Below are 26,405 nucleotides of genomic sequence, written 5' to 3'. Positions count from 1 at the left end.
ACTACCAGCTCTCCCAGCTCCTAATGCCAGATTGAACCATTTGTGACTGCTGCTTAGGCAATGGCTGGCTAAGAGCTGGAAGGTAAGCTTCTAGAAAAAAAGACCACATACATTTTTGTTAAGCAGAAAGCACAATTATCTTCCTGGTGATTAATCTCTAGCAGAAATACAAGACAGTAAAAATGAATGAAGTGAAAATATTCTAAGAACTTTTCATTTTATATTATTTTCAAGAGCATGTGTTCCAAGTATTGGAATTTTTATGCCTGAGACATCCTAAGACAAATTTAACAGGTATGTTATACTGATCCATACCCTTAGAAATGTAAAAGGATCCTTATAGGTGGCCAAAATTGGAAATTTGTTCAAGAATAATTAGCCCTTGTGCCTTTGTAATATAGAGGTCAGCATCTGTTTGAAGTAGGATTTGACATCAGTTGAAGCATATGGATAGGAATCCAAACTCTTTTTCTCATTAAAAATACACCATTTAATTTGGCTCAGTTCTGGACGATTAGCAATATGTGATCAAAGAGAAGCTTACAATTGGCACAGGCAAAGTTGGCTTGGGCAGAAGACCAGAGGCAGAAGAGAATCCAGAAGCTTGTAAAGATGGCCTGCATAAACTATGCCAGTCTCTTGTTAATACTATTAGCTCTTCATTTTCATAAGCACTCAGATATAGTAAAAACATTCAGTCAACAAGAAACACAATAACAGTTTATATATATATATATATATATAAAAATCAAACAGTATCTCCTTAAAATACCCAGAGACCTGTCTTCCAAGCTTTCTAGAAATAACAGACTTCTAAAACTAAGACACATCCTGAGGTTATTTACTCCTAAGCATTATTAAAATCAATTAGACAAAATAGACATTTAATGAAGAAAGACATAATGCTCCAATTCATGATTTATGCAATCAAACACATTGCTAAGTTTAAGGCTTACACGGTTATTAGACTGTAAGGTTCAAAGAATGTTGCAATGCAAGAAGTATTTTGGAGAAGAGGTTTTAAAGCAAGTCCTAGAACTTTCCAATCTCTGTCCTAGAAATCCAAAAAGAAACTAACAAACCCAGAAATAAATCCAAACTGAAAAAGTACACCTGTCATGTTAACATTCTCCTCTCTAGAACTTCTATATATGCACAGAAATTGCTGCATTGAATGATAATCCATCATTTTATATTGACATACAGAAGGTGCTGGATCCATCATTATAAAAATAATTAGCTGTTTAATATAGATGTTTTCAAAGTTACTATGAAACCTACTACTGAAACCTCAAATGGTACCCAATGTAGCAAACTCATAAAAGCAGATCTAGTACATTTGCCTAGGTATCTTTTTTCTTCCCCCACAGAATTACAGAAAAAATATAAAAGGAACAAAATACATTGTGTTTTTACACAGTAAAATTGACAATTAAAAATAAAAATTGTGGGAAACTCCTTGCTGTAACTTTACATTTTACTTCCTGTAATATAACTAAAGTTATCAGGAAGACTGAAAATTCACTGGCTTAAAGTGAACTGACTTTGAGACTGGACTTAGTGCAAACTGCTCAAAAGAAAGCAAAAAACTGATTTCATCTCACCTCCTTGCACTCTCCAATTTTATGTGCTTAATAATCTTGCTATAAATACACAACATCAAGCCAATAAACAGAGTACACCCATGCCTCCTCCTGCCACACATGTATTTTTTGTCCATCCACTGTTTATCAGCTGGATCATCTGATGAGTCAACCAAACATCTTCACAAGTGCAGTGACTCTGCCATGACACAGCGACAGCTCATTTGCTCTCAGCTCTCCCTGCTTTTACAGAAAGCGACTCAGAAATTACTTTTCACACATCACACCTGTATTTCTAGCAATGATGCTGGCATAACAGCACACAAATTCTCCCTCTGTGGTCCCAGGAGTAATAGTTCACTTGTACTTCATTTTTAGTTTGTTTTAGTAGGACTTCTATCAAAAACCTTGCCTTGTTGCTCTTCATAAAAACTCCTTGCTTCAGGGGCACAGCGTTATGACATAAAAATGCAAACATTCTCACTGCCTTCCTTTTCTTCTTACTAAGAATAAGTAGAAACAGGGTGGACTTCAGTGCACCTTCATATTTACTATTAATGCATTCACATAGAAGTCACACAAAAAATTTACCTTTATTATAAATTATGCTTTTTGTTAAAAGGCTCATTAGTTGTGCTTTAATACAGACTCGTCTTTGTCTATTGGGATAACAAATGGTATTTTGGGGAAAAAAAAGAGCTTTACACTGAAGCTTGTTTCTGGGTAATTTAAAACCCCATGACAGCCTCTGACTGTCAGACTGAAAAGCAGAATAAGCTAACCACATATCTCTTCTTTCTTAATAGGACTGACTGCTCTAATCAAATATGTGCAAGAAGAAAGAAAAAGAGGCGCTTTTTTTCCTCCCTTGGATTCTCACCTGGGAGAGAATACACTTACCAAACAGTTTCAAGAATATCAAAGTAAAGCCTAAATCTTCAGCTGCATAATACAGTGATTTTCAAAGGGTATTCTTTATAGATGTGCTGAATGTAACAGTGTTAATGTGTACTTAGAGCAGCACTGTGATGTACCTTTATTCTGAAGGAACAATAAAGCAACAGGCATGGCCATCCAACTTGGAATTTTAATTTACATAATGCTAAGAACTTTTCAACTTCGAAGGAGGGGCTGATTAAAAACAAAACAAAGCCCAAACCACTTACCAAACCCACAAAAATCCTAATACAAAACACATACCCCCCCATCAGGCCTATTCTGCAAGATACATTAAATTTTGGAAGCAGTTGTGTCATGAAGGTATCAAAATTTTGATAAATGACATTTATAAGGATTCAGGTTACTTAATATGATATTAGAAAGAAACATACAATTTTTAAAAGAACTACTGCTGTTACAGAGACCCAAACAATCACAGTAATGATCTACTGCATTAGGAGACAGCCCACATGTATTCACTGAGTGATGTCCTGGAATAGGCCCCCTGTAAAACCCATTTAAAGATTCCAGTATTCATAACTACAACTCTCCCATTGTTTTCCAAAATGGCATATTTGTAAGACTGTCTAAAATAGAAGTATACTAGGTAGAACATGTGTTACACTCATTTTTCTATCCCATAAAGCCCAAACAGATGACTGAATTAATCAATATACGGTCACTGAAACCTGTTTCAGCTGCTTGGACTGTACAAAACAACAATAAAAAAAATATTTGAAACTAATCGATATGGTCATGTAAAAAGCAAAAAATAGAAAAATCATTGGAGATGATTGTGGAGAAACAAATACAGACACTCCCAAAAGAAAAAAAAAAATCACATATAGCCAAACTCAAGTTTTCCAGTAATTGCTTTTTCCAGCCCAGAAAATAATTCTAATCACAAATTAATAAGATTAGTAGTAATATTTGAATAGACTAATTAAATCTATATGAAGTGCTTTTCTGTTAACTGTTTCTCATTAGAGCAGTTAAATATGCCAAGCCTCAGGACGGGCATGGTGTTGTGTGCAGAGGAATCCTACTCCTTTCATATACAGGAATTCCAAAATGATAGTAAGTAAATGTCTTTAAGAAACTTTTTTGGACAAGCCTAACAATTTTCAAAGCCACCCTCAACATCATGCACAATTATGACCATTGTTCACACTCAAAGACCAAATGCTCAAGTCTAACATAGCACAACCTTAATTCTTTCTAAAGCAGCTACTTACTGAGAACTGTTCACTGCAGGTAAGGAGAGACTCAACTGATTGTTTCCTCTTTGCAGTATTTAAGATTTGTTTAAAAGAAAACTGATATATTTTTACAATATGCAACTTCCTAATGCATATTCATGTTCTGAGTCCCCTAAGCACTCTATAATATTAGGTTATAATTCATTACACAAGCTCATACTCACCCAATACTTTTTAATTATATACAATATTAATACACCCCATCCTCTTTGTCTTTACTAACAATACTGGTAAACTGAAACAATGACTGATATCTTTTTATGTCTGAAAGCAGAAAGAAATTAGAATTTTCCATCCATTTTATTGTAAGAGAGAAAAATAACGCAGAAGCCATACTAAGTATGCATGTTTTCACAAGCCAGACAATGCAGACTCAATTTAAATTACACATGAATTCTGTAATTGAAGAAAGATTTAATCCGGCCACATGAATGCTTAAAGGGAAGGGATGAATGATGGAAAGGAAGTTGCAGCACCTGTCTCTATTAAAGAAAAAGACTGTTCCTTGTATAAAAGTCTTGGAATATATTTAAGACTTCATGTGGGAGCCAAAGCACTGCCTTGCAATCAGAAACACCACTTCTATGGAAATGCAAAATACTGAACTTGCACATCTTTTAATCATCTGGTCTCAAAATAGAAGACTTGAATTTGCTGGTTGATGACTTGACTTAATCTATAGATACAAATACAGAGAAAGAGATTGCATTAGTCCAAGACAAAACAAATGCTGTGAGTTAACTCCCCCAGGCAGCTCAGCCCTGCACAGCTGATCCCACAGTCAGCTCCTGGGGGATGAGAAGGGAATTGGAAGGGTAAAGGCGTGAAAATGCGTGGGCGGAGACGAAGCCAGTTTAATATGTAAAACAAATGCTGTGTGCATAAGCAAGGCAAAACAAGGAATTCATTCCCCACGTGCCAAGGGTGGGCAGGTGTTCAGCATCCCCAGGACAGCAGGGCCCCAGCCGGGTGAAGAGCAGGAACGGGGTTCAGCACCGTGCAAGCATGACTCAGCAAAAGCATCTGGGTGTCAGCAACCCTGTTTGCATCACAAAACACAGCCCCAAACCAGCTACTCTCAAGAAAAGTAGCCAAAAACCAGTAAAAAAATCACATTTTTAATATGAAGGGTCACGGATAAAGTCAGTTTCATATCAAGAATTCAGAAAGAATTCCATTTTAACTCTGATAGTTTGGAAATTTTTGACTTAACTGAATAGTCAAAAAAACAGGTTTTGAGTCTCAAAATTTCCAGCAAACAAAATGGTGTAGGTCAAAAGAAAGGAAACACCTAGAAGCACTGGAACCACTGCAATACCTACTCCTCTGCAGGCAGGGAGCAGCAGCAGCCCTGCCTGAAGAGCTCCAGCATCCTGCCGTCAGTTCCTCTTGCAAGAATTAGGACTGTTTCATGTCCTGTCTCTGCACAAAGATTTCTCCCTGTGTTTCAACCAATATTTAAAGTTCTGGTTTAACATCTCTTTTTGTAATTAGAAGCAATGACTCAAAGTATGGGAAGGTTAGAAACTAGAAATCAAAAGATTTTAACTACTTCCAAATCTTAACACAAGACTCAGCTTTTTTAATAGTCACAACAGTTTAAATAACTAATACACAACAACAATAAGAAATAAGAAAACATGCTGATATTTTTTAACAGAAAAACTTCTTTAATCAAAGAAAACAGGAAAATAACTTGGCTTTGAACAATTCCCTTTCTTTCTCTGGTTTTACTACATCAGAACATTACGTACATCCTCTTACAATCACTATGAAAACATTAAGATGAATATTATTTTCCTAAAGACAAATAATTCACCCACAGAAGTTTTTTTAGAGCATAGTTTTAGGAAATTTACTTCATGAAAAAACTGTTTCAATTATCTTATAATTGATAACAGCTGAGACTCCATTTTCTTCATGTGGGGAAAGCCGAATCTTTATTGCACAGCTCATATTTTATAGGATTATCAGAAGGCCCCGTGTCAGATCTCATTGGTGGACAATACATTCACACTTAGTTCATTGGTTGGTACATGGTATTTTGCACATCTATCAAACTTCTGTAAATTTTTAGTTAGTTTACATATTTTTTCTACTGATTCTCATGAGACAGATCTTATTGTTTATACAGGTGCTAGTTGTTTTTTACCCAAGAATAGGTTGTTGTGTTAACAAACCTTTCATACCTAAGATTGTTTTCACATGGGAACTTGCAAATTACTTAGCTGCACTTAGAAGAAATGACAGCTAGTTATTAGTTTAACAGAGCAGGCCTGATATTATGAGGACTTTCTTTTATAATTCTTCTACCTGTCTACGACAATCTTATGCTGCAGTAAGTATACATGAAAGCTTTACACACCACAACCCAACAAAAGATTTTGATCATATCCTCACATTGCAGAGTAGGAGATTTGGTAAAATATGACATCTAAAAGAATGCAAAGGAACTACTGCTGTACACTGCCCTCAGCAGCAGCCAGTTTTACCAAAACCTGAACTAATGGCATCTGGAGACAAAAATTTACACCAAAGCCCAGGCAGCACACGTGAAGGAGTCAAAATCAACTCCCATCTTCATTTGCAGCCATTTCCTCTACCACAAACAAAACCAGTGAGGTTTCTGTGGGAATGTAAGATGAACACATACAACACCTCTTGTATTTGTATATACAAGCAATAGTGAATTGCCCTTCTGCATTCCAGACCACCAGGGATCTGCCTGGTTATATGGTAAAGCTACATCAAGACAATAAAGCATTAGCTATAAGATGACTGCAACATTTTTCAAATCACATCTCTGAGTCAATCAGAATACTAACCTGGAGGAAATAAACACATTTTTAGTAGAAAAAAAAATCCAGATTTATTTTTATTAAATTAACCAAAATATTAAAATACATAAATATTTTCTCTTCCAGAGCCAACACACATACTCTTAAAAGAATAGGAAATTATTATTCTGTTAGTCCTAGCTTTATCTTAGCTAGCATATGTGTAACAAGTATAAATAGTTTTATAGACATATTCCTTCTCAAACCTCTATGTGATCACTATTTCTGAAAAACTACTTTAATTAACTTCATTCTCTGATGAAATCTACAAGGTACTACTCTTTATTAATAAACATCTTAATCATGGACTAGTACCAGTATAAGAAACAAGAAGAACATTGCCACCTAGCTGTTTCAGCAGTGCCCATAAAGAATGGCATGTTCATCTTATGTCTCTCAAACACTCCAGGGAAAAATCAGTCCATATAAAAAATGTAGAAAGGGCTAGCTAAAAACACGGGGTAAGGCTAAGTTTCTGTCACTTTTATCTTATGAGCTCTGAAAGAAGGTGGTCACAAAACACATGAATTGAAAGCCTATTCAACACAACCATGAATCAGTGTCTGACACCATCTGTCTTTCACCAGTTTCAGCAGAAAGACAAACAGGCCAACATATATGTGTGTACACTGACACATGGCAATTAAACAAGACCATGAAATTCCTGCAAAATCTAGAATATCCTTAGATAAGGTATCAATCTATATGCAAATAAGTAACTATCTGTGTTGGAGAGATGTTTCTTTAAAACACATTTCCTGGCTTTTTGTTTTAAATATATTTAATAAAGGCTCCATTTGAAAAGTAGTGCTTGTACAATTTATAAAATGCAACTGGCTACACGTCAGGACTTCCCAAAAAAATTGAAAAAAAAGCAAAGCAGTTGAAGCCTGACATTGCAGATGCCCAGACTGGTATTTTCTAGGCAAATGTAAGAAATGCCACAGCAGAAGAGCATCCTGCCCTGCCCCACAATGCAGCAAGAGCAAAGGACAGCATCACAGAACTGGCACATCATCTGCTTGGCAGCTGTGTGTTCCAGCTCTGCAGCCTGGAGCTCACGCATTCCAAAAGCATTTGGTAGTTTCTCTGAAGCTTTTCAACCTGATACACTAAATTTAGGAACTAAAGTAGTACTTCAGTAGTACTGAGTAAACAGAAAAGGAGATCAAGCTTCTGTATAGCTGCAATGCTTTAGATGGGGATTGGATCTCCCCTTCTATGAACTTTATGATCTTCTTTCTAAATTAATGCCATTTTTTGAAGAATGAAACTATGCTATGGCTTGTTAGGAAGTAATGTGTAACATGACAAAATGTCCAATCTCATACACTTTTCCAATAAAAATTGAACCTTTACCAGTTAGCTGCTGGTTACTCCTCATCGCTGCAGCTCGCTGGTCACGTCAGTCTGTGAATCTCATCCTGCTGACTGATCCTGTGCATTGAGAAACAAGCTCTGGACTTCAGGGAACATCTCTTCAGGCTGAGCCTCCATCCTCACAGTGCAGGGAGTCAAGAACAGGGTCCCAGGTGCCTCCAGCCTCCAAAGCAACCATCCACTTAGTGACACTGGAGGAGAACTTCCAGCTGGGAGCACCTCCCTCCCCAACACCACCATGGCTCAGCCAAGCAGGGCTGTAATATTCTCCTCTTTAATACCAACATTTTCATTATCACCTAGGGGTAAGTAACAATTTGAGAAAGAATAGGGGTATTCTTTTAGTACTTAACACTTCATCTCAAACATAGTAAAAGAGAAACTGACTGGGACTATGCAAGTCTATTACAGGCACGGGTAAGTTCCAATTCTTCCTACAGCAGAGTGCTGGAGACCTGTAGGTTCTTCAACTCCTTCCTGAACCTGGAAATGCAGTGCAGTTCTGAGGCAGCACAGGGATGTGTATGTCTATGCTACATTCAAACATACACAGAGACTTGGGAAATCCTGACTATTTTATACAGGTGGAAGGAACAACAAGGAAGGGAAAGGAAGCACGAGTGGAAGGAACAAACTCAAGATAAAGGTCCACAATTTCCACAATGCAGATAAAAACTGTCAATTGACCTGGAACTAGTATGAATTATACTCATCTGCTATAGATATGCCAACTAACTAGTTATATATATTAATTGATAATTATATAGAGACTCAGAGATAAAACCCCAGAAATTAATTTAAGACAAATGAGCATAAGCAGACAAAGGAAAAAGATCTGCACTGTCCAAAGAATAGCACTAGTTCGAGAAAAAAGCACACACCAGAGTGTCAGTGGTGCCACATCATTGTCTTTTTGAAGATTAAACACATACAAGGAACTTGAAAACCAAAACCACTAAAAATTAAAGACACTCAGTAAAATTATGTTAATCACTTATGCAAGCTCCTTAAAAAGAAAATTTCTTCTCCTTAACATTTCTTGATTAAGAAGATTTTACACCTTCACCAATGGAAATTATACAAATTGCTATTAGTACTTAGAAGAATTAACTGAAAATAATATTTTTGTGATGACACAACCTCTGCAGAGCTTAGCTTGCACAATAGACAGAAAATGAACACATCATCTCACCCCCATACAATTTCAGTCTTTTCCCATGAGCATTCAAATTTTGCATTCAGAGGTTCATTATTCATATTGGCCACTAGATACTTCTCCTGTGCTTATCAGATATTAAATCAGGGTATAATTTATGCAAACAATTGGAAACCAGCATGAGTTCCTTACTCCATCACTCCCAGTCCTTCCTTATCTCTGTCCCATAATTATAATGATTACAGAGTGAAATTTGCTTAAAATCATTCAGAGGTTTCAAGCTGAAATTATTCTATCAGACGTCCAGAAGCAGATACAAGACAAAGCTAGCCAGGTTTCTGGAGGAAATGGAGTGTTTCACACCTACCCCTTCTCTGTGGCCAGCCTGTGAGCACACACGTTCCAGCCAGCCACAGAAACTGCTGTCACATCTGGCAAGTCAGGGCCAAGACAGATAAAGAACAAAAGAGCAAGGATACCCTGGAGACTGCAGGAAGAAACTCCAACTGCTCCAGGGTATTTTCATGATGAATAAAAGATCATAGAGAGAAGATCTGGCATCTCAGATGTAACAGCAGATAAGACAAAATCTGCAGGAAATCACCTTTATTTCTTTTGTATTTAGAGAACAAAAAATAGAAATGGTTAACCTGTATTTAGCCCTTCTGTGTCTAGACCTGAACCTACACAAAGCCAAGCAAGTGTTTTTCTTAGCACAGTACACAGCATTTACCCTCAGAAGAAGAAGAAAGTGCCAACCTACTTTGAAAGGATACTGGAAAAAAAAATACATAGCAAAGTTTCCATGTACAATATGCATTTGAACAAACATATATATACACACATACATAGGTCTATGTACATATGTAATAAACAGATTATAATCAACTAAATGCAAAACTCTAATGGTTTAAATTTCTTCTCAATGATTCCCTTCAACACGAAGGAAACAGATGATTGTTAAACAAAATCTGACAAACTACCACACAATTGCCACTGAATTACTAATTATGTTTACTATATCTTTAAGGCCATCCAGGAAGGATGCTATCCTGGTTCTTCATTTCTCTAGGCCACATGCCCTTTATTCTTACTTTTACAACCATGTCAAGGTGAGTGAGTCTAAAGGAAAGGAAAAACTTTCACAGCCTTTAATAAAAGCAACAAAATGTATTTTTGTGCTTCAGTCAATTGCCATCAGTACCTACATGGCATTGCTTTTTCCTGATTTGAACACTAAAAATAATATTCTATGTTCATAACATCATACTCATGAATTGCAATAAAGAAAAAAATCCCAAATAATGGCACTGTTCAAGCTTTTGCAGAAGAATGTTCAAGAGAAATAACTGAAACTTTCTTGTGAATTTTTTTCTGGAAACACTGAATTTATAATAAATCCTTTACTCCAGCAGATATGGTAATTATGCAGTAACAAATTAATTTACCTGGTTAATAGTTCTATTTAGATTCCTCACAATCATCTGGTTTCTAGTTACTTGAATCGGTGTATTTTAGATTTGCTGTGATGCTCTTACTATGTCTGTTCTTCCAGGTTTGTTGACTCACATTTTCAAATATTCTGAAAAGTTTGTCTAATTTTCACAGTCCAGCTGTAGGTGAGGGGTAGAAGAAAATTTCAACATTATGTAAGAAAACAGGATTGCCTTAAGTACAAGAATGGTTCTCCCAGATGCATTTCAGCTATTTCATACTAAAACTAGCAAGACTTGACAGAAATTATTAAGGTGTTGCATCAAAAGCAACTATTGCTTCTTCTGCAGATCTAAGAGGTACCACAGCTTCAGGCCAGACACCAAGGCTCACCTTATCCTGCAAGCCACACTATGATCCACGACATCACAGGATGGAGAAGGAAACTGCATTTTCACTTGAGTCCCTCTGTGTTCCACAGACACCATGGGCACTCCCACCTTCCCACATGGTGCAGGCAAGAAGTCACACAAGTGCCAAAGAAACCATTTATCAACTGAGCAACAGACTGACCTGGCAGTGTCCCCACCTATGAGTGAAATGCTACAGTGCTCCTACAGATGAGCCAGGCACACAAGGAAAACAGTCCAAGACTTACACAAGAGTCAAAGAGAGATTAATTATGTCAGAATAGAGATTAATTATTTTGCCATCTGAAGGCACGTGGGTTTCAAACATGCTCTCCCCATTGTCCATTCTGTGTGTCTGTTAATCAGTAGTGAAAAAAAGGCACTTTCTTCATTCCTGATCCTTGGATATTACACTCAAACCATAACACTTGTGAATTGGTTGGGTAATATATGATTGAATTACAAAAAAGGAAGGCTAGAAATTAGGGGTTTTTATGATAACATGAACACTGGTGATTATGTTTTTCAATGAAAGGGTGGAGAAAATTATTTCTTCAAGGTTTGCAACTTCTGTAGTTCATTTTCCTTTCATTTCAACTCTCTGGATAGTGCTCAAGACTTACCACTGGTCTTTGAATATGAAGTGGCATCACAAACTTAAATGAAAAACCCCAATGGACAAAGCAGCTTCTCAGGCTCAGTGGAAGACAGGATTTAGACTCCCTGTTTGGGAAGTTATCTACAAAATAAAGCAATTACCAGGTCTTCACACCAATTATTGAGAGGTGATGCAGGTTTCATGAGTCTCTTTTCTACATAAACACTGGCTGTGATACTGCTTTTCAAGAACGAGTTAGAAACTAGAACAAATGCAGAAACCTAATGCAAAGGAAGCAGACACAGAGGTTTTAAGCGCACAGTCCTGAAATACTGAACATTTTATGGCAAGTAATACCATTTTTTTTCTATGAATGAGGTATTCCCAGCCCAAAAGAAAAAGAGGAAGTCACGTGAGACAAATGCTCATCAATTACTCTTACATCATCACTCTAAGGACAGCTGCAAATATTGACAAAGGACAAAGTATTGATATGGCACCTGTTTTGTCAGGAGGGAGTTGGGGGATGAGGGGTGGAAAGTGACCTTTGAGTACAATTCACTGGATAGACAAACACTTGAAAGGCTTCAATACACCACATGTATACAAGTCTGCATGCACAAAGTCTGTCTACTCCTAGAAAAACCAAACTATTAAATTTAGAATTTGCAAATAATTACAGGAAACCTTAAAGTGTTTTGATCTATGGCAGGATTTAATTTACATCTATACAGCTTCAAAGAGCTGTCTCAGCTTCCTCTGAACTAATGTCCAACTGCCTGTTTTGGGCATCTCTTGATTTTTTCCCCCTTTAACTCTGCCTTAAGAATTTTTAAACACATAAAACATGTTTAAGCATAGCTGTCACAATATTTTCCTCTCAAAAAGCAAACAGTTCTAAATCTCTCTTGAAAACCACCAGAGTATTAGGGTCTTATGCAGCACCATATTCACAACTTCTCAGTCAGTTCTTTTTTTAAAAATAAAGTTGATACAGTTTAACTCAGCTCCACCATTCAAGACTGAATTTCCATATTAGGATGTTTCACTTAACCAGTAGTCTTAGGAAATCAGTATCTTAGGAAAATGCATTTTGGAGAATTTGTTTCTCTTCAGACCGAAGAACCCAAATATTCTCCCCAACTCTAAGACTAGAATGTGGTCTTATAGACAAACTATAATTGTCATTGTGCTCTACTACTGGTACATAGTATTAGACTAAGCAGTAAGCCAAAACCTTAACATCTAACATGTACACAAAGAAAACAGGAATTATTGTATGAAGTCTAATACCTGTGTCCACAAAACACCACATAAAACTCCTCAATGCTTGCAGCATAGGTAAAAAAACCCAACTAAACCAATAGTTGGGAGGAAAAGTGAGGCTTATTCTCATTACAAAGTGATGAGAATTGATGAAACAAAAATTGAAACAAACATCAAGTGTGAAAAAAAGTCCAAGAAATGTTTTTGCAGAATAAAGGGCATAATTGTTCAGACAAAACTGAAAAGAATATGAGCTGAGAGATGCTTATAAGCAAACCAGCAGAAGGCTAACAACAACGTGGGCCATTGTGACTTCCATAATGTAAAATTAAAAGCTGATAAAGACTGAGAATACCTTTTACAGTTCTGTAGGAGGGCTTTTACTAATTGGAAGGCAGCTACTGTCTGCCCCCAGTCTGCCAGAAAACAGAACCAAATATTTACTACTTTACTGACATTTTAACAAATTTAAAAGATGACAAACGTGTTGTATTTGTGTTCATACATTTCAATCCTAACATGCAAATAGAAACAAATGTTTAAGATGTACATAAATTTATTTTTTTTCAGCCTAAAAGGAGTCTGTTATGTTATGTTTTTTTCCCACTGGTATCAGGAAATAGGAATGAAAGCTCATATGAAGAAGACTGTTTTGCAAAAACTTCCACCTTTAGAGTTGTAAAGAGAGACTCAAATTGGACTATGGAGTAAGTGACCTCCACTTAAAAAATTAAAATCGGAGATCTGGGAGAAGGAAAAGTACAAACTCTTTACTTCCACATCATCCAAATATCCACTATTGCATCATTATAACTTAAACAACAAATACAGTTGGGGAAAACAAAGTCACAGGAAACAGATACAACCAGGGAGAGAATGACAATTCCTAAATTCTTGATTATTAGGTGTGGAGAACAGTATGAGCACTCCCTGAAGATACACTGTCCATGGTAGCTGCCTTCCATCCTGCCAGGCTATCCAGAACTGCTGTGCTCTTCTCTGCACCCTAGACTTGAACTTGGCTTTTTCTCCTAAATATGAAGTTGCCCTCTGCTCACAAGCTCAAGTTGAAGAGCTGATTTCCAAAACAACAATTACATTGGCCTCTCTGGAGTGTGCAGGAAGATCTAACAAAGCTGTAATTAAAAAAACCATGTAGATTGAATGAAGAAATTGTTGATGTGTTGGTCTTAACTATCTTTTGTGCTAGTTTGTCTACACCCCATTTTAGAAGGATACCAGCCATATACCTTGGGCAACATTTGAGAGAGAATTCAAAACAAAAGTCTCTAGATTTCATTGAATGTTTACTGATTTACAGCTAGTGGTTCTTAGTCATACTATAACTCAATAAAACCCAAAATATACTATTAGAAATCGGGCACCCAGTGAAATGTAGCTTTAGCTACTCTCACACACTCTTCCTAGTGACCACCAAATTGTACTGCACAATGCAAAAGACTGCCCAAATTAAAAGCCAAGCATAAGGCAAGTAAAACTTCAGTTTTACCATGGAGCTTAGAGTACAAGTGATGCAAAAATATCAGCCTGACTCACAAAGAGAGTACAAATTCATCATTGTTGGGTGGTACATTTATTTTAAAGTGGAATATTATGACAACTGAAAATAAAGTCTATCCATTTCCAAATGATGCTGAAAAATCACTTCAGCTGTTATGCTGTTATAAAAGCAACATATCAATCATTTCCCAGTAATACTGCACTTGATTCAGTACCAATGCCAGCTATATGACTCACGTTAAGTACATCCAAGTACACACAGTTTCACTTTATGATCACTAATTTTCACTATTTAATAGCAGCATATTCAGTGTCTCTGGACATGCTGTTTGAATACTGATATAGATACCTCTTTAGATATGAGAAAGAACAAGAAAAACAACAGCAGATTCTGTTGAGAATGGCACACATATGCAACCAGCACTTTCTGTTGGATACCTCCTCTGCTGTACAAGTACAGTAACATAAGCTGAAGTTTGGGCTCAGAAACTATTTACTTCATAGCATGCAAAGCATTAGGTGCTGAAGAAAGATTAGGGGAGTTGTGTCAGTGACCCTCAAAACACAAACCAGTTATTCTCCTGAATATTTCCAAAGATTAATTAAATGCCTTTAAAATGAAATGCCTTAAAAAATTAAACAGATGTGAGAAGTGTGAGCAGCAACATGATCCACAATGCATAAGAAACAAATGTGATACTACGACCTGCTGTTCCTCAGTTCATCTCCCAGGAAAGCTAGTACTCCATGGCTGAAGGCTACAAATACTTTTCCCTCTTATCCAAACCTGAAAATTTTATCAACATTTTTAAATGTAGCCATAATAGCTCAAAAGTCCATTGCCTCAAGAACTACATAGATAAGACTTACCTTTAAATTTCATTCAGAAAAGGACCTTTAAACTCCAGCCATTCACCTTACCATTGCAAATTACAGCTTCAGTTCCATTAGGCAAGTTGGAAAAGGCGAAATTGTTGTGCAAAAACCAAACTCAAAGTTTGGATTGTTTTAAATAGTCAGAACAACTTGTTGCTAAGTTCCTTACATCATTCTATAAACACCTTTTACTATGGAAATGATTTTTATCTGATATCCTTTGAAATTGTTTCATATATATGAGGGCAAAGGAGGAATTAACTGATTTTAATTAATTTGTTTTTTCAGTGAAATAAAATTCCAGCAAGTCCAATTCAGGAAGTATTGAGAATTCAAATGGACAACTGTCATCTTGATTGCCATTCATTACAAAGGACTAATTTCTAGGAGAATTATATTCTTTAGCTAATGCTGTCCCCATCCTTAGATTAATAATTTGAATGAATGCTCATTTATTTAGAGGCACATTCTCCAAATATACATATTTTTTCTCTACAACTGTGCCTTTGTTCAGATCAGAGGTACACTACCAACAGGACCTGAACACTAAACTGAACCTTCCTGTGTCTGGCCACCATCTCTACCATCAATGAAGAGTATCCAGGTCAAAATAACATTGCTTCTTTATGGGTTTGTTAGAGAACTGCAGACAAGAAGCATGACACTGAACTAGAACATCCATTTTTTTGATCTGGTATAGAAAACCCTATGTCTGACCCCCACATTATCCCCTTACCCATGTAAAATTTTTTACCCATGTAAAACTGCTTGTCCATAGCAAAGAATTCCATCTAAGTTGCTGAGGGAATGTCAAGAGAAAGATTTAGAAGAGGTATCTTTAGACTTTTAGTCATAACTAAGAAAACACAGAAGTGGATGCATACTTGGCATTGCAGATCTCTGATTCTAAAAATAATTCCCCACCCACCCACAATCTTCTTGGAGAAGTTTACAAGTTGACCCAAGAGTTGAAAATTGCAACAGAGCATTTATGGGTTTTTTTTAGATTCTCTTTATAAAGAAAGCTTCCATGTAATAGAAAGACCATGGAGAGAGTATAGATTTAGGTCAGCTTTGCTGCTTTGAAACCTAGAAGGGTAAGACCCCAAGCAGGACAGAGCTGCCTACATAGGAATGTGCAACAGGCACTTAGTACTTTACAGTCCTGCTTCAGAAACTGTTCTGCTAAAAAATCTGACACCTGACTATTTAGAGCTACCTTACTCTGCCACTGCTGGCTATCCACCCTCAGAGATCTTCCCAAATACCACTGATGGGTGTGTGGAAGGAGGGAAGAACTGGAGAGGATAAAAAGGCACCCAGGAGGGGAGAACATTGCTGCACTGGAGAGAGGGCAATGCACCTTCAGAGATGAGTGCAACTGCTCTCTCAGAATTCTAAGGCCAAGCAGCAGAAGCAGATAAAACAGAGCTGCTTAATTTCCCCATTAACTGGATACCAGAAGGGGAAAAGTGAATTTGGATATAATCTGGGAATCCTCAGAAACCGTACATAATAAATTACACTGCAGGGAGTGCCATCTACATATTCCCCAAAACAGATGAGTTATTTCAGCAAGCAGGAAACAACAAATCTTTATTTCTACTAATTCTGTTATCATTGCCCCTTAGGCCTATACAGCTCATCTACTGTCCAATTTTAGCTGTGTGCTTCCCCAGAAAAATAATCTTTCTGAAACAGTGTCCTTTCCTGCCCTTCTTTTTCTTTAAATATGCAAATCTCATCCCATGTAAGAAAAAGCATTGAAACATTTAAAAGGGCTAAAATAGTAATTCCTGCAAATGATAGATTTTTTTAATGAGCACTACTTAGCAGAGAGCTCAATTTGAATTGCTATGGTAGAGAAAGTTTGTTTTCCCATTAGTAATGAACTATGCCTTTGTACTCAAATGGAACAAGATGCTCAGCTCCCAGGATAACTATCAGGAGAAGAGCTCGTTTTATTCTGCAGACAAAGTAGAAACCATACTTAAGGTTTTGTCCCTAGGAGCTGAAACCATAACAGAAGGCCACTTTTGTTAACAGTTTAAGGAAATAACCTTTTAAAAGTTTCCATAATATAACATTACGACCTAAAGCAATTTTGATACAAGTTTCCTGTGGTCATAATCACCTTCATGGTACATATAGTTGTTTTCTCATCTATTAACAGCCTTGTAATTCCACAGCTCTTTTATGTTGGAACACTAAATCAGCTTTGGAGGGAAATTTTTGCACCAATGCAAACAACTTCTGTTAATAGGCACAATGCTATTTAAGCCTTCTAGTGCCTACAGACAACAGGCATCAAGAACACATTTCTGACCCCCAGGCAAAGCATCAGGGAAAAGTCAAAGCAACAACTATGAGGTTTATTCCTTAATTACAATGAGCTGTCTGCAAATTCAGGGTATAACAGCCTTGAACTGATCTCACTCATCCTCAGTGTAGGAAATTAATACTGAAGTTGTTTCTGCATATCAGTTAGTAGTAAATAAACATTTACTGGAGGGATTTTTGAAAAATGCCTCATTTCTACTTCTAATTTATTTCAAACTTTGTCATTTGTAAGGTTTCCATTAATACATTATCCAAACAATAATGCAGAAAGTTGGTTCCAGATTTGTCATCCTCCTTCACTTCTGTAATCCTCTTCATGAGAAATCTGAGGAGGGGGTCACAGTTCATTGAAAATAAGCAAAACCCATGCACACACCAAAACATTACATCTTCCCTCACAAATCACAGCAGTCTCAGTGGTCAGTGTGAAGATGGGTCAGAGAATCACAGAATTTCCCAAACTGGAAGAAACCTACAGGGATCATTGAAGTCCAGCTCCTGGCCCTGCAGGGGACACCCCAGTGATCACAGCCTGGGTCTCAGAACACTGTCCCAACTACTCCCTTCAATGCTACTTCTAGAAAAGCTGTGAAGCTAAGGTTTTACTGACCCTGTTGTCACAAATCTTCCTGTGAGATTTGACATAAACAGAAAATATACCAGAAGTTAATTACACAGGACCCCATTGTAGTCTAACACAAGCTCAGAGGTAGGGGAAGCACATGTACATGGTCACTACAAATATTTAGACAAGAAGAGCAGTGTTTGATTACATCAGTCAAGGCAAATTGAGAATAGTTCAGATTTGCCAAAAGCATTTTGCTAACAATTGTTATCAGTGCCATAAGTCTGCCTGGAACAGTGGCAGCCTACCTGGAACATGAGAGCAAATGGGGAACACCCTTGGCCTTTCTCACTGCTCCAGTCACACAGCTTTGTTCTCCTGTTCCACCTCACCTCCTCATTCTGCACAATTTTCAAATCACCTTCAGCATATTCAGTTTTGCTTTGGCCTAGAAGAGCAGCTGGTTTCTTTCCCTTCCCATTTATTTCTCACCTATCCTTTCTGCCCAAATCTTTCCTAAATGGTTCCCAACTTCAACTCTTAAACACCCAACGTTTCTCTGGTATCATACTATCACACTGAAAGAAGCAGGTAGAGCTCTCTGTGGAGAGACACTGAACAGCAGCACTCTACTTAGAGCCTTTTCCTTGATATTTTAAAATTAGCTTATAAATTCTGAGGAGAAAGGGTGACTGCAGATTTGTATTGTAACATGCAATAGAAGATGATTGTTGATTGAGGCTCTTCCTTTTACAGATGTAGGCAGTCTGAGTTACTTTTTAGATAGAGACAGATCTCCTCCAGAAAAGTGTAACTATTTTCATACATAGAAAAGTGCTAATATAGAAGACAATTTTTTAAAAAACCCCAAAATCTAGAAAACATTCAGTTTTATCTGGAAGTAAAGACAACTATTAAGGGTACCCTGGTACTATAGCCATGCCCTTTTTATACAAAATATTGGGCTCCCAATAACTTTATTTTATTTAGGAGTACATCTTTAATATTCTTCCAATGAAATATTTATAATGGATATGGTACTTATGTTTGCAAAATATTTTGATGCATTTACGACTTAATCTGCAGCCCTACACTTATCCCTTAGGTGTGGCAATCCCCACCATTAAAAAGGCAGAGCAAAACAAAAAAGCTGAACACACTATTTAAGCAGTCTATTTCAAACAGATGTCAGAGACACATTTTATTATTTTTAGATCAGACCATTGATCAGCAAGATGATGAACAAAGAAAAAGATCTGCTAACCTAAAATGTGTGACTCTTATTTACTCTCCATGTTCAATCAATAAAGTAAAACATTCCTAAAATATGAAGAGCCATGATTTGATTTACGGCTGCTTCTCATGTTCTGGTGTGAAATCCACCATCCACCATAGAACTGTTTATATTTCACTCACTATCACTTTGTTATTACATAAATACACATTACTTAGGCAGAAATGGTTCCAGATTTTCAAGCTGTAATGAAGGTGCTGGACTTGTGTGGCTGACTGACACAGCTGAGCTCTTGGTGCTTATCCTCAGACACTGGCTCACCCTGTAAACACCTTGCATGCTGACCACAACTGTTATGATGGAATAAGAGCTGCAAACCCTTCCTCACAGCTTCTCTTTGTTAAGAACTGGTACACATTAGAAAGATTTTATGCCTTTTAGTTATCTACAAACAAAAGCACATGTGGAAAAGGAGCAGAAATACACATTTCTCTTGTGTCATTCCTGTATTTGACTTTGATTAATTTCTTTTAAAAATGAGAACTTGTCTCCATCTGGTAACAAGGTAGACAGTACACTTAGCACCCAGCATGCTGATGGTTACTGAAATGTCAAAGGTTACTCATTAAGCATGGGCAGGAATGACTAACAAACATTTCAAGGGCCCCATTGCTGTTGGCTTGATGATTTATGGCATGGCAGTAGTGAGCAATGATAAAACACAATATAATTGAATGTCTGTAAAAACTTCTGAACATAGAGAACCTAAGAGAGGTTTTTAAATCACAAGTGACACAGACACCTACGATCCAGCAGTCATATTCTGAGCCATATGAAATAAAAATAACTTTTAATTTAATTTTTGATCATTTTTATTAATTTGAGCATATGGTCTACATTCAATGTAACAGCATGTGTATATATATATACACACACATACATATACAAGATGATTTCCAGCATCTCTCAATTTCCATACATCTGCCATTTCTGTCTGAAAGCACAAAAGGTAACATGGCAAGTACCTAACAGAACCCTGAAGCTGCTCCATTCAATACCCAATCACACAAACTCAAGAAATCCAACATGCAGGTTCCATATTCAGCAGAGGAGAATACACAAGTCTTCAACATCTCAGTTCTCCAAAATAAATCCCATCCTCACTCCCGGCTGATGAATCTGTTACATTAAATTTTGACTCTTCATCAGTTCAAGAGAAAAGGGAAACATGCTGAGTTCAATACAGAAGCTTCAACATCAAGCCACAGAAGAGACAAAGCTTTAGTGCTGGCAGGAAGTGAACTGCTTCTGAAAGCTTGAAAAGAAAAGAGCTTCCCTTTCTTTCAGACTAACTGGAACTTTAACAGAGAAGCTTTGAAAATACCAGTTACTTACTGACAGATAATCAGAATCCAGCTAGACTGGCAACAAGAGCACTCAACTCACATGCCCAGGCTGTGGAAAGGGCAGGAAGAGTCAAACATCCTTGGATCAAGAAAGTAAGGGAAAGAACTACCAAAACTTACTCCATGTAAGTAAATAAAGATTACTCAGCAACATGAATATGAGAAATGCCTCATCTCCTTGCACACCAGAATGCTCTTCACAAAGTCATCTGTCTTGTTTTCCCCTTAGGGACTTTCTATGGAGATTAATTTTTATGCCTCGTTTCATTATTATTCAGGAAACGGCTTTAGATTTTGTGTTCAAATATAACAGCAACAGTTAAGTTAGAAACTGCAGTTTTAGGATGCATTTTCCCCACCATTTTAGAACTCATTTCAACTTTTAAAACACCTTGAAATTACTCTCAATGTAGAAGTTACAAGTAAAGGAGTTTTCATCCTCTGGATGGTATTTTTTTCCTGACATTCAATTAACCCTGTATCACTGATATTAATATTTCAATTTCCACTAAAGTTGTATTTCTGGTGCTTTTTCGTTGCTCAAACAGGTTTTTAAATTTATTAAAGGCACATTAAGGTAGAACCAATGGCATTTAATATAGTGAATTAAATGAACAGGTAACACCCATAAGCTATTCAAAAAAAGTAGAGAACCACCTAAATTACTTCTCCTGTCAAGTATAAATACCAGTGGCATTACCATGTTGCTAACGACAGCTATAATTTATACACAAAGATTTCCATGTTATAGTGTTGTCATCTTATTGCAAGGGTTCCATTCTGTTGTCTCCTTATCACAAAAGTTTCATGCCTGCTTGGTGTTTCTCGTGGGCAGCTCCTCAGAGCACTGACTCTTTCTTCTTCACAAAGCAGCCACTGACTCCAGTTCCTTCTCACCCAGCCACCCCACTCTTCTATAGCATCTTCTTTTCCTTAGTTGCAGCTGTGGCCTGGTAAAGTCAGGCCTATTCCTAATCTTTGATAATTAACCCAGCTGCAACTCCTTAGGGGTGAGATTACTTTCTACACTATCTTGATTTTTCTTATATTCTATCCCCCCAACATTATAGTGCATCAAATTTCTAGATGTATGAAGGTTTTCAAGCAAACAAACAAAAAACACTTAAACATCAACAAATAAAAAAGGAGTTTTTCTGAAGTTAGATGGCAATGGCAGACTTCAGCTTCATCCATGTGAACTGATTTTTAAGCCTACCAGTAAAGACTTTTTTTTTTAAGGAATTAATATTTATGTGGTTTCAGCCATAGGCAAAGATGGATGAGGACTGAAATCTGCTCATTTAAGCATAGTCTCATTATTAAATGCAACAGAAGAATCTCAAGAACAGGCTTATCAAAGTGCCAAGATAAGAATATAACTAATATCTCCTTTTTACTTAAGCAGCATCAAAATCTTACTTTCCATCCAACAGAAGTACCATTTAACATAATTTCCCTCTTATTTTACTCATAGAGATCAACTGACACATAGCACATTTCTGTCTCTTTCTTAATTGTTTGATTCACAGAAAGCAGAACAATAGCAAGATACATGTTGGATAGTCATTTTGGAGACAGCTACCACTGGCAGTTCTATCATAGTCTAAAACTTACAGCTACAGCTGTACTACAGAATAATTCTGTGCCTCTGAGATAGCCCAGCCAAATATTACTGTACTGTGTCCTTGGTCAAGAAACCACAACAAGTGAATTAGTAAAATGGCAAGCTGAGGGAGGGACAAGTCTACCTCTAAGTGATTTCAATAAACTTTGAACATGCCACTTATCATTACATCAGCAAAATGCTCAATCTTTTAAAATAAGTATCTAGCTGGTAAAATAATGATGATGCTCTTGGGAAGATACAAAAGCCCTCAGTGATGCAGTGCTGGTCTAGCAGAACAATGGAAAGGTTGAGATGCTGGCAGCTGGCTGGTCTGTCTGTCACCACAGAGGAGAGATTTGCATGCTACCTAGACTAAAGTTAGATACAGAGCTTTTTGCTCTCTAATGAGATTTTCTCTTTGTCATACCAGTTACAAACCAGCATCATACAGAAATGCAGCACTGGTGATGAACAGAAGGTTGGATAACCACCTGTAAATTTCCTGTATCAACAGAGTGGAAAACTAAATCAACCTCTACAGGAGAGCAACAGCATCACTTTAATACATGTCCACCTAGGATTCCACACAACCTTACATCATAAAAATCAAAAACTTTTTCTAAACACGGTATTTTTTTCTGAACCAAAACCTTCACAAGTCTTAGCTTCAATGTAGTTTCCCCAAGCACAGCAAACATTTTAATTTGTGACACAAGAATGATTTTTATTTATTCATTGGAAAGGAGCGTAGTCAAATACTGCTATCAACAACAAAGACTTAAACAGGATAAGGCGTAATGGCTTCCAGCTGAATGTGAGTCCATTTAGATTAAGGAAGAAGTTTTTATAGTATAGGTGATGAGACACTGGCACAGGTTGTCCAGAGAGGTGGTAGAGACCCCATCCTTGGAAGCATTCAAGGTCAGGTTGGAAATGGCTCTGAGCAACCTGATCTACTTGAAGATATTCCTGCTGATTGCAGAGGAGTTGGACTGGATGACCTTTAAAGGTCCATTCCAACCCAAACTATTCTGAGTCTGTGAAATTCTCCTTACTGATTTAATACTGTGATATTTATTGGTAACTTCTGCATAGGTTTTAGAAAGCTAAGTTGTCATCAACTTGTGTATGTAATGCACAAAAATCTTGGGAAATCTAAAGTTTGTACACAGGGAGTATAACTGAACTTTAAAGGTGAGCAAAATAAAGGTGACCAAAAAAAACCCCAACACTGTATTTCCTTTTCTTAACTCATATAAAGGCTGCACAAGTATTACAGTACTTCATGCACCCACCACTCTAAAACACTAAAGAAGCTAAACAGATTAGTGACTACAACACATAAACTTGTCTTCCACCAACAATTGCCAAACTACAGTTTGACTTGATCCATTTTCACAACTTTGAAGGCAGAAAATTTTGGACCTCAATTCAGTAGACTCAAGACTGGGCCTTTAGAGAAAGAGCAAAACTGTATTAAGTCTGTTTGGTCTCACAAAAGTTATCATTAACTCAGTTGTGCTGAACTGTCGAATACAATCAACGGGCACGTCTAGATGAACAAGCAGACAAGAAAACAGAAACTCATGAATTTCAGTTATAGTTCCATCACCAGTTTATATCTGGACTCTAAAACATTTCAAAATCTAGTCCCATACAGCCATTGTGAGATACCGGCAGTCATTGTGACCGAAGCAAAGACAGGATACATCGTTCTCTCAGTCTGTAAAATGGGAACAAATAATATTCCTGACCAAATGAAGAGGACTGTTCTCCCATATTCAAAGCCCTGAGATTGTGATAAATTAAGCAGCATTATTCTTCGTACATTTTTCAGATTAAGATCATTTAAAAATTAAATGCATACCGTTTAGACCTCATGAATCACATTGAAATAATGTCCTGCCTGCTCCAATTAACATCAACACCAATTCTCTAAATTTCCTATCTCATTGGAAAGAAGGAAGTATACATCTACCTGTTCCTACACCATTACTGCAGAGCATAACATTACACACCTCCATTTGAGACCACAGGCACACGTGTGAGCAACCAGGTAATTGCTTCAGTTTTCAAAACTACCATTTTAACTATGATGCCACATCAAATGAGTAATAGATTTCCTTTGCCACAGTTTTCCTCAGATGACACTGCTTTTATAGAACTCTGAATACACTTCAATGGCTTTTTTACACATAAGCCATCAATACAGTATGTTCATTTACTTTCACATCTGACTACTTGAAGTGTTGAGAGTAGTCATTTGCATTCCCACATTCTTAAAAGCTGCTTTTAATAAGAATTTTCTCGTTTGCTATTTATACACATCATTTAAATACCTAAAAATTGGCAACTGAAAGGAACTGTTCCCTTTAAAATAAAGGATTTTTATTTCAGTATTTGAAATATAAATTTCTTGGGATCTTATTTGGTTTTGATTGAGGTTTTTTTTAAGATCAGATATTCAGAGAAAAATTATATTGGGTATGTGTTATTCAGAAAACTTCTAACCATTCTTTAAAACAAAACTGTGATTAAAAAAACAAACAAAAAAGGCACACCAAAAACAACAATACAAAACACCCAAGACTGAAAGAGGTTCCTAAAATCCCCTGTAGTTTAGAGATTTGAGTTCTTAAAACAAACCAGCAAGCCAAAATCCCCAAGACACACAGTTATATTAAAACTACAGTATCAACTTCTGATGAATTTATGTTATCAATATGATATCTGTAGGGATAGCAGGCTACTAGGAAGATTGCATTTTGTCTGTGAAAAAGTGTTTTGAGATTAATCCACAGCATTAAGGGTCATGTATAATATAAGCTTAGAAAAGAAACTATGGACAAGAAAGAAGGAAAGCTACTGGGGCTGTGTCTCACCTTCTGATGTATAGCTCTTCCCCTACTACAGTTTATCTTGCTATCTGTGATTCACAAAGTGCTCACTACAACACCAGCAATTCCATACTTCAAATATCAAACTGCTTTACATTAAGCTTCACAATTAGCAGGTAAAATCCAGGCAGTAGGAGTGGTGGGGGTTTGTTACTGCAAAACCATTTGGAGACACAGAAGATGTCTGAGATGCTTGCCCCACCACACGGACAGTTGGTATTTATTTCCATAGTCAGTGTATCTGACCCGTTAATTATCAGGGAAGCATCAGCACAATCAAGATGGGTATCTACAACCTTTGGATATTGGGAAAACAATCAATAAAAGACTATCACTAAGATAGTTAGTTACTACACAACCTAAAGAGGTAGCATATATTTAATCCTAATAAAGGGGAAGGCGGGGAGCTCTTGGCATCGATTTCAGTATTAGAACACGTAAAGCCCAGATCTGCTAAGGTAAACGCGTCGCCACTCAGCACGGTAAGAGCATACAGTTAATACTACAGAGGCAGGTTCCTCACTATGTACCACAATCGGATCCACAGCTGGTCTGAGCATACACCAAGCTTAAACCGTCAGTCACGAGCTACAGCCGTAAGGTGTTTTAGAGAAAAAACAGCTGGAAGCAGCAGAGCAGTGTAACGCCTGGATGTACACACGCCTTGACTAAAGGAGATTACCAGATCCCACAACCGGCGGCAGGGAATACACCAAGCACACGTTTAGCAGATTACGCCTGAGGAGCGGTGAGACATCAGGCTGCTCCATCCTCCAGCTGGGAGCAGCGTGGTCCCGCTGCCCCGGCGGATGCGCCTCACGCTGCGCGCACCGAGATGCGGCTTTTCATGTGAGCGGCCCCGCAACGCCAGCGCGGAGCCGGAGCCCGGCCCCCGGCAGCGCCCCGCCTTTCGCCGCACCCCGCGGAGAGCCGCGCACCGCGCCGCGCCCCGCTCCGCCTCGGGCACGGGGAGCCGCTGCCGCCCGGGGCGATGGCACCGCGGCCGGGCGGTCAGAGCGCCGCTCCGCGCCGACACACCGCGCCCGGTAACCGCGGGCGAAGGAGCCCCGCTGTAGGCGTGCGGGGCGCCGGGGCTCA

The 26,405-nt window shown here is 37.6% G+C and overlaps 1 protein-coding gene across 5 annotated transcripts in view; it reads right to left on the bottom strand.

Annotated features, from left to right (window-relative positions):
• Positions 1 to 26,405, bottom strand: part of TENM1 (teneurin transmembrane protein 1) — a 776,824-nt gene that overhangs the window by 279,973 nt on the left and 470,446 nt on the right. The window lies entirely within an intron of this gene.

Source organism: Agelaius phoeniceus, chromosome 14 (genome assembly GCF_051311805.1).
Source record: "Agelaius phoeniceus isolate bAgePho1 chromosome 14, bAgePho1.hap1, whole genome shotgun sequence".
NCBI lineage: Eukaryota > Metazoa > Chordata > Aves > Passeriformes > Icteridae > Agelaius > Agelaius phoeniceus.
This window is presented reverse-complemented; position numbering and strand designations above follow the sequence as displayed.